At 29.3% G+C, this 13,895-nt stretch overlaps 1 pseudogene; it reads right to left on the bottom strand.

Annotated features, from left to right (window-relative positions):
- LOC111378664 overlaps positions 1-3,484 on the bottom strand; it is a 14,811-nt pseudogene extending 11,327 nt beyond the window's left edge.
- Between the last annotated feature and the right edge of the window lie 10,411 nt (positions 3,485-13,895).

The following is a 13,895-nucleotide window of genomic DNA, read 5'->3' as shown; positions in this document are numbered from 1 at the left end:
TCTTAATCGACTGTTTCAGCATAATAGAATGTAAATGGAAGATAAAGAAATCAAAGCATGCAAGTGGAAGAAAATCAATGGAAAAAAAATTGATGACTCTACCTGTATCGTGTGAATTTGCTTAGAACAGATTGAACATCTGCTAGACCAGCATTATAACCTTCTCTGTGAATAATACTTTCATCATTCTTGTCTTGGGAAGGTAAATGTGTGGTTGACTGACGTCTCTTTTGCAAGTAAAACTCTTGTAAATCATTAAACTGCAGAAAAGGATAATAATCATCTATCATGAGAAAAAAACTAATTCACAAACAATGCTGTTAAATTAAAGGAATCTCATTATCGGGCAAAAACAATGAAACTATGCTTAAATCTACTGGCTCCTGACTTTGCAGTTGTTAAGGAATAGCTTGTGGACAAAAAGCCTAAAGCAACAAAGGAGACAATTCAGCATTCATGGTTCAATTTACAAAGTCAAGGTCAGCAGGAAGGAACCTGTCCATGAAAATAATGAATGTCGAGATCATTGTTCTTCGGGTTAACAACGTAATCTTAGATGAAAGATTTTGAAATAGTTTGGTACAGAAAGCACCCATTTCTAGATTAAATGTGATGCACAAAAATAGGTCGGATAGTCAACTTTATAGTGATCCCACCAGAAAACTATACCCCAATATTTTTTCAAATAATTCCACGGGGCGCACATATATTATCAAAAGTTTTCTAATCACATCTTCCCTAACCTGTGCATGGACACGTTTTTTCTGCTTCACAGCCAGGCTAGCTTGGCTCAAATGCTGCGAAGTTGGACCACTGGAAGAAGTGTCCTTTCTCAGGGGTTCAAAGAAGCTAAGTTGAGCCTTTCCCTCCACTTTTTTGTGTTGGAAGTTTTCAGAAAGTATTCCTCGTTCATTTCCAGAGCTTAAATGGCTAGTACTAATTCTCTTGAATGATGAAGTAGGAGACTTCAATCCCATAGGATCATCACCAAGCAACCGCAGTTTAACTGAGTACCTGTCTCTTGCACGGTATAGCTCTATCCTATGCCTTTCCACAGCATCTACGTCTTCTTTAACATACTGGATGTCATTTTGTACCTAAGAGAGAAGCAGGAAAATTGAAAAATTCAGTCAATGATCAGGTCACTGAATCAAGAATGTCCTACCTGAACAAGCATTTGACCCAGCTAATTAGTTTATGATCTTATTTCAGAAAGTTTAATACTCAAGAAACTGCAGAAATACACTCACAATCTAGACACAAGATAATTACTAAAAACAAAACTTCGGATAATATAAAATTAAAGAGACTACCTAGAGTTCAAAGAATTCCTGAATTCTCATTGCAATTTGATAGTGAAATTTCTCATTAAAAAAATTAAAAATATTACAACTTTATCCATACACAAAAATCACTTTTCAAAATTCATAATATTCCTCGAACTAATTATGCTTCAAAACAAACAGTATTAATATTTTGATATCTTAGAACTTCCCTTAACTTTCCAATCAAACTTTACAAAGAAAGCATTCAATGGATTATTCTAATAAACGGTCATTTTTATTTAAACATCAATGGTAATTATGTAGGAGTGCAACAATCATGCCACACCTAGATTACAAACAAGGTTACTCTAGTCAATCAGATAAAGAGGAAAATTTTGACATAAAATCTCAGCATAAATTTAGTAGACCTATTCCAGAAACCATGTTGCAATCAGCAATCACATATGTAATTAATAGAAGGACCTACTCATCTAATATGGTGGATCTGCAGAGACAGCAGGGTCTGAAAGTTTTACTCAACTAACCACTCAAAAGTAAGTTTAGAGAAAAACGAAAGTGCAAGCATTACAATATATAAATCTCAAACAGCTATGTCATAATTAAGTGTTCATAATTCAATGTCATGATCTCTTTCATTGATTCTTATTAAAAACCTCGTTGAGCTCGTTAACTTTTTGTTTCTTTAAGCTGTGTAAGAATTCTAGCAGAATTTGCATGTTTCTCTCTGTCTCTTCTTGTTCCATTTTTCTCTTTTTCTCTGCCAGAAAAGACAACAAGGAATCCAGTTCCTTCATTGAAACTTCACAACCCTGTCAAAGGACAAAATATGTCAAGCCTCTGCACAAACAACAGATATGAAACAAGTCCTAGATTTTAACGACTTCCCTGCATTTGTAGAATACAATCCTCAAAGAATCAGTAAGCCAAAGTGGACATGCAATGGAACTTTCTTGTTGGTTCCATTAGGCAATCATCCAGTAGTTCTTAAATGCATGTTTGTTTCAAATATCATTACATACGCTAAATTCTGTCGCAGTAAATTATGGTCTAGAAAGACATAATGCTTAGATTACGAGAGACCGAAGGACGAAGACAGGAAAAGTCACTCATATTTTAACGAAATGGATTAAATAGGTCAAAAGGGCTTAATTGTAACTAGAAACCCTCAAGATCTCCTCAAATAGTCCGATTATCCCAATTTGATAGTTTCACTCATATGTTCTACATATTAGTTCATTAGACCGAGATACTCTAAGAATGAAGGCAAGTTGTTCGATGCAGCTCATGAAGTCCTAGAACCATCTAACTTGCACAAGGAGTATTTTGAGTCACATAAAAGAACAGTATGAAACATAACCTTTCTAACCTTTGAGAAGAACTTAGTCGATATGTACAAATAGAAATGCACAGCAAGCTCACGATTTAGGAAATCCACTGATCGCTGAAAATAATTGGTCCGACAAGAGACCAACCTTAGATATGCCAAAAATAAGAGTGCACCTTTTGACAACACTAGAAACGATGACTGACGACCATAGGCCATCCCAAGTAAGACAATCAAAAGACCGATTACTTAACTCTGACCTCGATGACCATCAATCAATTGCTGAAACACAAGGGGTGAAGATGACACTACGACAATGAAAACAGAAATCAAGTGCTATCACCCAACAACTTAGTCTTAAGGAAGAAAGTTAGGGCTCTAATACCATGCAATTATGAGAGAAAATAAAATCGTTATTCTATCATAAGTAAAGATACGTACGTACATACATACATACACACACACACACACACACATATATATATATATATATAACCAAAACCAAAACCAAAACCAACTGAACTTGATCCTTCAGCACTTATCCAATTAAACAAGATATCAGAAAATGCACATACATTTAGTTCACCTTATCAAGGGGAAAATTGGGGAAGAGTTGATCGGGGGTAAGAGAGTGAGAACAGCAAGGGCAATCGCTCTTATTGCGGAGATGAGTAACAATGCACATATAACAGAAGCTGTGCCCACATGCCGTTAAAAAAGCATCCTTCATCATCTGCATACAAATTGGGCAAAGCAATTCCTTGTCCGCCGCCGCCTCGAACTCCACTTTAGTTGTTGTCGTTGATGTTACCGTAGTTTCCTCCTCCGGCTTCTTCATCGCCGGCACCTCCACTCCGATCAAGCTGTCCCCCATCCCCTTGTGTGAAGAATTGATGATGATGATGATCTGAATTAGAAAAGTTGAAATGGGTCGACGGTGGTCGGGGTCCGGGAGTGGGCTTTTTGGTAACCAATTCCCACTTTTTTGGGACAAGTTGACGGGTTACAAGATGACAACGGAACACTTAGTAGGTCAATAAATTTGTGGGTAGAATTAAGAATACAATAGTAATAATTTTTTAAATTGTATAGGTATAATTTATATTCACATCTAAACTCTAATAAATTTTCCTTTTACTACACTCCTCTTAAAATGACACATTATAAGATATTTGTCTCGTTAAAATTTTATTTGATAAAAATCTAATGGGAAAAAATCAAAATGATGGAAAAATAATATAGTTATTTTTTAATACTAAAAGTAAATGCTGCCTCATTAAAACCTTGTTAGGAAAATTCAGTAGGACAAAACATAAGCGAAGGAAAAAGAGTACAGCTACTCCCTTGATGTTGATCACTGAAAATCTTTGAATCGACGTATTTCGATCTCATGAACTAATATCTTGAATGTAGATGTTGGTAGTGCTTTTGTGAATAAATTGATCACATTATCACTTGAGCGAATTTGTTAGATATCGATGTCGCCGTTCTTTTGAAGCTCGTGTGTATGGAAGAATTTTGAAGAAATATGATTCATTCTATCACCTTTGATATAGTCTCCTCTGAGTTGTACAATACAAGCTGCATTGTTTTCGTACAAAATTGTTGGACTCTCTTTTGTTGAAGTTAATCCGCATGACGCTTGGATATAATGGGTTATGTTTCTCAACCACACACATTCTCGACATGTTTCATGGATTGCAATAATTTCAGAATGATTTGAGGATGTGGCTATCAATGATTGTTTCACAGGTCTCCATGATATAGCTATTCCTTCACGTGTAAATACATAACATGTTTGTAATTTAGCTTTATATGAGTCACATAACATGCATTTGCATATTCCAATAAAGCAAATCCCGACTTTTGAGAATAAAATAATCCAAATCAATGGTACATTTTAAGTAACGAAAAATATATTTAACACCATTTCAATATTTTTAAATTGGTGTAGATCTATATCTTGCAAGGAGATTTACTGAAAAAGTTATGTCGAGTTGAGTGCAATTTGCAAGATAAGTTAATACTTCAATTGCACTAAAATATGGTACTTCAAAATCAAGAACCTTTTCTCCATCTTCAAGTGGACGAAATTGATCTTTTTTCACATCAAGTGATCGAACAATTATAGGTGTTGCCAATGGATGTGCATTATCCATATAAAAACATTTTAAAACTTTTTTCTGTATACGTAGATTGATGAACAAATAATCTATCTACAAAATGTTCAATCCGTAATTCAAGACAAAATTTGGTCTTTCCCAAATCCTTTATCTCAAATTCATTTTTCAAATAATCAACAACTTTGTTGAGCTATTCAGGAATTCTAATTAAATTTAAATAATCAACATAAACTGTTACAATTGCAAATCCACTATTTGTTTTCTTTATAAAAATATATGGGCAGATATCGTCATTTTTATAACCTTCATTCAACAAATATTCGCTAAGGCGATTATACCACATACGTCCAGATTGTTTTAATTCATATAATGATATTTATAATTTAATTGAGATCATGATTCTCATACATATATCATTTGTTCTTGACACCTTAAGTCTTTCAGGAACTTTCATATATGTGTCATTATCAAGTGAATCATACAAATATGCAGTTACTACATCCATAAAGTACATATCAAGCTTTTGTGATACGGTCAAACTAATTAAAAATCTAAAAGTGATAGATCCATTAGGGGAGAATATGTTTCTTTGTAATCAATTCCTGGTCTTTATGAAAATCTTGGGCTGCTAGTCGAGCTTTGTACCTTATAATTTCATTATTTTCATTCATCTTTCGTACAAAAATCTATTTGTATCTAACAAGGATTACATTTTCAAGTATTCGAACTACAGGTCTAAAAACTTTTCGTTTCTCCAAAGAATTCAATTCAGCCTATATGGCTTCTTTCTATTTTGGTCAATCATTTTTATTTTGACAATCTTTAACCAACCGTGGTTTTGGATCCTCATTTGACATAATATCAAGAGCCACATTAAAAGCAAAAATATTGTCTATAATAACATTATTTCGTTCCCATAATTTATGAGATAACATATAATTTATTGAAATCTCATTATTTTCGGACACTTGTAGTTCTTCAGAAATCGTATTTTCAATATATGATTGATCAATATTTTCTAATGTGATTTCTTCCGAAGTTTTTGGTTGGTTTTTCTCATGTACTTTTCTTTTTCGAGGTACAGAGTCTTTTAAACCAACTGGTCGACCACGTTTCTGGCGTATTTGAGATTCATTTGCTATAACAGATTGTCCTACATGGACATCAATTTTTGCTGAAGTATTTTATTTTGAAACATATGACTTTGTCACTTTTCTTGTGTCAACAAATACATCAAGTAATTGATTTGCAACTTTTTGCGAATAAATAATTTTTTCAACTTCTTGCTCACATTGATTGTTAAGGGGATCAAAATGAGATAAAGTTGCTTCATTCTAAGTAATTTTACCTTATTTTTCAGGATGTAGTTTTTCCCCTCCCAAAGTTGGGAAAGTCATTTTATCAAAATGACAATCTCCAAAACGTACAGTAAATAAGTCACTCGTTAAAAGCTCAAGATACCTAATAATTGATGGTGAATCAAAACACACATAAATCTCAAGTTTTCGTTGAGGATCCATTTTAGTATGTTGTGGGGGTGAAATAAGGACTTGGACAGCACAACCAAAGACCCGTATGTGAGAAATATCAGGTCATAACCAAATGTCAACTGCAAAGGTAAATATTGATAATAGGTAGTAGGTCTAGTACGAACCAATGATGCAGCATGTGATATAACATGACCCCAAACAGAAGTTGGGAATTTTGTTTTCATAAGTAATGGTCTAGCAATAAGTTGTAGACCTATAATAAACGATTTTGCCAAACCATTTTGTATATGGACATGCGCAACTGAATGTTTAATTACAATCCCAATTGACATACAATAATCATCGAATGCTTGTGATCTAAATTCACTAGCATTGTCGAGGCGAATAGTTTTAATTGAGTGATCGAAAAATTGTGCTCAAAATTTTATAATTTGAGCAAATAGTCTAGCAAATGCTACATTCCTAGTGGAAACTAGACAAACATGTGACTATCTAGTAGAAAAATCAATTAATACCATAAAATAATGAAATAGTCAACATGGTGGGTGTATTGGCCCATGAATTTTTTCATTAATTTTTTCTCCATGAAATATCTTCGTGAATTTTTTCAAGAAAGTCGGAGATTCAATATTGACCTTTGTAGTTGAAGGTCACTAATTTGCCTTGCGAACAAGCTACACATAGATAATCATTACGTAAAAGAATCTCCTAATTCTTTAAAGGATGCCCATGTGAATTGTTTATTATTCAACTCATCATTATAACCCCTAGATATCCAAGTCGATCATGCCAAAAAATAGAACTTTTTGGGTCAACGAACTTCCAGTTCACGACATTATTTGATTCAACCATTTTCATAAATGTATAATACATGCCATATGGGAGTGTATAAAATTTTTCTTTTATATGCTTTTGATCAAATGCAAAAGAGGTCATGTAAAGATATTTGGTATTATTTTCTTGCTTCGTCTCAATATGATATCCATTACAGCGGATATCTTTAAAACTAAGTAAATTTCTTTTGGATTTGCTAGAATAAAGTATATCGTCAATTTATAATTTTGTATTATTTGATAAAATAATACAAGCTCTTTCGGAGCTTTCAATGATATTCGATGTACCTGATATTATATTGACATTATTTTCTTTCAATGTTAAGTCCAAGAAATATTTTTTATCTTGACGAATAGTATGTGTAGTTACACTATCAATCGAGCAAGTGTCTTGACAATCCATCATGAATCTATCAATATAACAAAATAGATATATTTAAAAAAAAACTTAAATTCAAATTTAAAATGATAAGCATAATTAATACCATGAAACTAACGATGCTTAATAAAGTTCAAGATTTTTACGAAAAGTAAAAACATATTTCAAACTAAATTTTTAAAATAATCAATCCATCATGAATCTATCAATATAACAAAATAGATATATTTAAAAAAAACTTAAATTCAAATTTAAAATGATAAGCATAATTAATACCATGAAACTAACGATACTTAATAAAGTTCAAAATTTTTACGAAAAGTAAAAACATATTTCAAACTAATTTTTTAAAATAAGTATATATATATATATATATATATATATATGATTTGATAAGTCTTTACCAGCTACTGTTTGGGCTGGACTAGCTATGGACTTCTTGGAAAATATAGTAAAAAGAGTATTAGTAGAAGAATATAGACATATTTTTATAACAGTGCATATTTACTACGATTTAGAACTCTGGATATCAATAGAAAGCTTGAATGCTTAGATTTAGAAATTTTAAGAAATACTAGTAAAAAAGTACAAACTGTTGATAATAATATAATTAAGTGTAATTTAGACAATAAGTATAAATTACATAGTTTATTTTCAGAAGACCCAAGTCAGAATTGTTTAGTAGATTTAATCATAAATTTATCAAGAAATTTAGAACTAGAAAATAAAAAGCAAAATAGTTATTTAGAAAATATAAAAGAAAATACTACAGCTAGAGATCAAGAGATTAAGAATATAAAAGAATCTTTAGATTATATTAAAAATCAAAATTCAAGTATTTTAGAGAAATTGGTTAAATTAGAAAAAATACCATCTAAGGTAGATCTAACAGAAATAAAAAGAATTTTAGATTCTAATAAATCTAAAGAGATAGAAATAGGAACTACATCAAGTGTAGAAAAAGACTTAAAATCATTAACAAATACTTTAGAAAAACTAAGTTTTAAAGAAACAGGAAAAGAAAAGGTAACTAGGAAATTACCTAATGAATATAAATTTCCAAGATGAATACTAATCCTTTCTTAGAAAGATCTAGAACAATAAATGAAGAAGCTTCTACATCTAGACATAGTACTTCAAGTATAAGCAGAAATATAATAGAAAAAATCCTAAATAGACCAGTACAATATAATCAAAATATAGAAGAAATCATAGATCCTCAACAAGATTACCAAAGATTTCAAACTAATGGATTAAGAATTCTTAACCCAGAAATATTATATAATAGGGAAATTTTTGAAACAAGAACACAATTTTTTAGACATAGTAGAGAAATATTTGTCCAGTGTATAGGAAATCAGGCAAGAAAATTAAATTTAATATCAGAAGACTCTAAGAGAGAATTAAAAAAGAAAAATTTTAGATTTATGCATTTAGGATTAATAGTTATAGGAATAAAAGGATTAATGAGAAAAAAATTAGGATGTAAGGTTTTAGTTACTATATATGATGAAAGAATTAATAATATAGATAAAAGTATGATTGCTAGTATACAAGTTGATATGAATAATAATAATGGAATAATTTATTGTAATCCAGATTTTTTATTAACTATTAAAGATTTTTCAGACAAAATTAAAATAGGAATTCAAACAAAAGGATATGAAGAGGTAGAAAGTGGAGACAATTTGTTAATCAGTATAGGATTTTTAGGAAGATGTTCAAATAATTCCCAGACAAAATATAAAATCTACATAGATAAAGTAGTAAATTTAATGAGTAGTAAAGGAATTAACATGGTTAAACCAAAAGAATATTCATCAGAACAATTAGCAGGATTAGAATGGGATATGGATAAGTTTCTAGAAAATCAAGAAACAATTATAGCACCACAGGAAGCATTAACCTATAAAGATATTCATGGAAGAACTAGTTTAAGATTTTTAGATTATAATCAAGTACAAAGACAAAATGATTTTGAAGAAGAAACCAATCCTGAGGAAGAACAAAATGAACCATTTCAAAATCAAGTTCATTTAGAATTAATAGATGAAGAATATGATAGGATAATTTATCTAAAAGAATTAGGAATGAATTTAGATAATAAAGAATTACTAAAATTAGAAGACCAAATGTATCTTAACAAGACAATTACAGAATCTGAATATTTATATTATGACCAAGAACAGAATATAAGAATAGGAATTATTAAGGAAGATAATGATTCAGATAATTCAGATTTTAGTTATATAAAAGAACTTATGGAAGACTCAAATACATATAGAACTTTTAGTGACACTCCTTTTGATAGAACAATTAAACATGAAACAATGGTTTATAGTGGAGGATTTCCTCCAAGAGGAGCTTATCCTTTATATAATAATACAGAAGCAAAATACATAGCAAGAGGCAGTGAAAGACCCTTAGAAAAGAAAATAGAATTTCAATCAGACCATAAAGCACATATTTTAAATATTACAGCACATGATCCACAGACATGGAATAATGTAATAGATGTATGGAAAAATACTATAATAGGACATTATATTAGAAATTTTCAAGAAATGGAAGCTTTAGATATGTATAGATATTTAGAAACATTTTTAGGAGAAAGCGTAAAAGTTATGTGGGAAGCATTTAAATTAGAAAAGAAACAAGAATTTGAACAACTAGTTAGTATGAGAAGTAATCCTTATAATTTTGTTAATAAAATACAGATATTAATAACAGGAGCAGATCCTAATTCAGGACCTATGAGTATACAAAGAAAAGCTATGGGAGATTTAGAACAACTTAGTCTTTATAAATGGACTAAAGGAAGATATGTTAAGAATTTTTTAAATGAATATCATTATTTAACCTCAATATTAGGAAACACATTTAATCAAGAAATTGGTAATAAGTTATTTCATAAATTACCAGGACCATTAGGATTAGAAATTACAGATAAATGGAATAATCTGCCAACTGTTAAAGAAGAACCAGAAAAACTATGGAGTATAGGACAAAGAATACAACATGTAATTAGATGCTTGGAAGATAAATGTGTAGAATTACAAATTCAAAAACAACTTAAAAAGACAGATTATAAATTTTGTAAAGACATTTTTATCCCACAAACTTATGGAGCTTCTAGTTCAAGAAAAAATAAATATAGTAATAAAGAAAGAAAGAATAAAAGACATTTTAAGAAAAGATATTTTCTTAGACAATCTAATAAAAGAAAACCATATTTAGATGAAAAAAGACATGTTAGAAAATTTAAACCAGAAAGAACTTATAAAAATAGACTTAGTTGTTATGTTTGTAATAGTAATGAACATTTATCCAAAACTTGCCCAAAAAGAATAAATAATTATGATAAGAAGAGTACACTAATAGAATGCACTAATGAAGATTTAATACAATTAGATGAATATATTTCAGATAAAGAATCTATTTATAGTATTATATCAATAGAAGACAGAGATTTAGAAGAAAATAAAGAATCTGATTATGAGATAATAGATGAATTCTCTAATATAAAATTACAAGAAGAATCAGAATCAGAAGAAGAACTAAACTTAATGAATAATGTAATTATAGAATGTTTACATAATTGACAAAAATATAAAGGAGCTGATAATATAGCTTGTTACTTATGTAATTGGTACCCAGTAAGAAAGCTTAGAGCTAAATGTTTAGAATGTTATAAAGAAGCATGTATAAAATGTTTAGAAGAAAAAAATCTTTTTGAAAAAGAAGAAGTCAATTCAGAAATTTTAAAAGAAAAAATTGAAATATCAGAAATAAAAATTCTTAGGAAAAGAATAGAAAGTTTAGAAGAAATGCAGAAATTTATAATAAATAAGATAGAAATGTTAGAATATAATAATAAAGGAAAAACAATAGAAACAGAAGAACGTAGTCAAGGTATAAAATACAAAGAAAAAGAATATGTTCAAGTAATATGTAATCCAGAAAAACTTAAAAGTATTAAGGTAAAATGTTATATAAGAATAGGACAATATGAAATAAAATGTTTAGGATTAATAGACTCAGGATGTAGTAATTGTATAATTAATAAGAAATTAATACCAGAACAATACATAACATATTCAGATAAACCAATAGAAGCATAGCAAATGGATGGAGAACTTTAAACTTATAAAAAATTATTACAATCAAATAGTAAGATTAGTTTTGAGACAAATTGTGGAAGAAGTATAGAATATACTTTACCAAAAGAATCAGTTTGGGTTAGACCTTTAAATATTAAAGATACAGACTTTATTATAGGATTAAGTTTTTTATTAAAAGATAATGGAAGTGTTACAATTACTAAAAACTTTTTACATTTACAAAAACATACCTTATTTACACCAACACAGACTACTTATTTTCCATCAGAGTGCGTAGAGAAACGTGATGGTAGTAGTAGTAATAGTTGTAAGTGTGAAAAAGAAAGAGAATGCCAATTAATAGAAGAAGATAATTTAGAAGAAATAAATTCTGAAACTTCAGAAGAAGATAACTTAGATTTTGAAACCATAGAATTAATAGACAATGAAAAGATTTATGATATGCTAATAACAGAACAAGAAATAGAAAATTTAATCTCTAGATTAGAAAAGATGGAAATAATAGGAGAAAATGTTTTAAAATATTGGGAGAAAGATAAAATATTGTATGAATTAAAAATTAAGAATCCAGAATACATAATTAAAACTAAAAACATAGAAGCAACAAATCTAGACTTAGAAGACTTTAAAACACATATAAAAGAACTCTTGGAATTAGGAGTAATTAGAAAATCAGAAAGTCCTCATAGATCAGCAGCCTTTATAGTTAGAAAACATTCAGAAATTGTTAGAGGAAAAAGTAGAATGGTTATTAATTATAAAAAATTTAATGATAACACTATAGACGATACTTATAATATACCAGATAAGACAGTTCTAATAAATAAAATACAAGACTGTAAAATTTTTAGTAAATTTGATTTAAAGTCAGGATTTTGGCAAGTAAAAATGCATTCAGAAAGTATTAAATGGACAGCTTTTACCTGCCCAGAAGGACATTTTGAATGGCTTGTAATGCCATTTGGAATTAAGAATGCACCAAATATTTTTCAAAGAAAAATGGAAAATATCTTTAATAGACATAGTAAGTTTGTAATAGTATACATAGATGATATTCTAGTATTTAGTAAAAATAAACAAGAACATAGGAGACATTTACAAATAGTATTTTCAGAATTTATTAAACATGGTTTAATAATTAGTAAAAAGAAAATGATTTTATTTAAAGAATTTATAGATTTCCTAGGAGTTAATATAGGAGAAGGTAAAATTAAGTTATAACCCCATATTGCTAAGAAAGTTTTAGAATTTCCAGATAAATTAGAAGATTTAAAACAAATACAAAAATTTTTAGGATTAGTAAATTATGCTAGACCATTTATAAAAAATTTTGGAAAAATAGCAGGACCTTTATATGCAAAGACATCTCCTACAGGACAAAATTTTTTTAATCAAGAAGACATAAAATTAGTCCAACAAATAAAAGAAAAAATAAAAATCTTACCAGAATTAGCTATGCCCCTAGATTCAGAATACTTAATCATAGAAACAGATGGAAGTATGACAGGATGGGGAGCTATATTAATATGTAAACCTAATAAATATACTGATAAAAGTACAGAAAGAATTTGTAGATACAATAGTGGAAACTATAAAGAAAAAGGAAATTTAAGCAGTATAGATGCAGAATTATTAGCTATAAACTATTCATTAGATAGTTTTGAATAATTTATTATATCTAAGAAAGAAATAACTATAAGAACAGATTGTGCAGCCATAGTTTCTTTTGTTAATAAAATGAAAATAGATTCAAAAAGAAGTAGTAGAAGAAGATAGTTAGATTTTATTGATAGAATCACTAATACAGGAATTAATATAGAATTAGAGCATATTAAAGGTAGTGATAATAAGGCAGCAGATATATTAAGTAGAATAATAATAGATAGAAATTATTAAATTTGTTTAACATAATTTCTTTATACAGATGACAAGGCCAAGGCCTATAAGACCAGGAATTCCACCTGGGAATTCATTTGCATCAAGACTATTACCACAGACTCCATTTAATCAGAACAGACCAATGTTACAAGACAGGCTAAGGTTTGGAAACCAAGAACTTATAGTATTTCCTAATAGTAATATTTCTTTTAAAATTTTACCACATATTTCTTTTTCTAGAGAAGAGAAATGTATTTTAGACAATTTATGGATTTCTTATAATAAGAATCCAAAAAACCAAAAATACTTTCTTGCATGCATGAATGCATTATCAGAACATTTTAGCCAGAACAAGCAAAGGTTTAAATTTTATGTTGTTATTAAAGGAAGAACTCCAGGAATTTTCCATTCTTGGTTAGAAGTTTTAGACTGCATTAAAAATTTTTCAGATCCTCTTTACA

This window comes from Olea europaea, unplaced genomic scaffold (genome assembly GCF_002742605.1).
Source record: "Olea europaea var. sylvestris unplaced genomic scaffold, O_europaea_v1 scaffold1850, whole genome shotgun sequence".
NCBI lineage: Eukaryota > Viridiplantae > Streptophyta > Magnoliopsida > Lamiales > Oleaceae > Olea > Olea europaea.
This window is presented reverse-complemented; position numbering and strand designations above follow the sequence as displayed.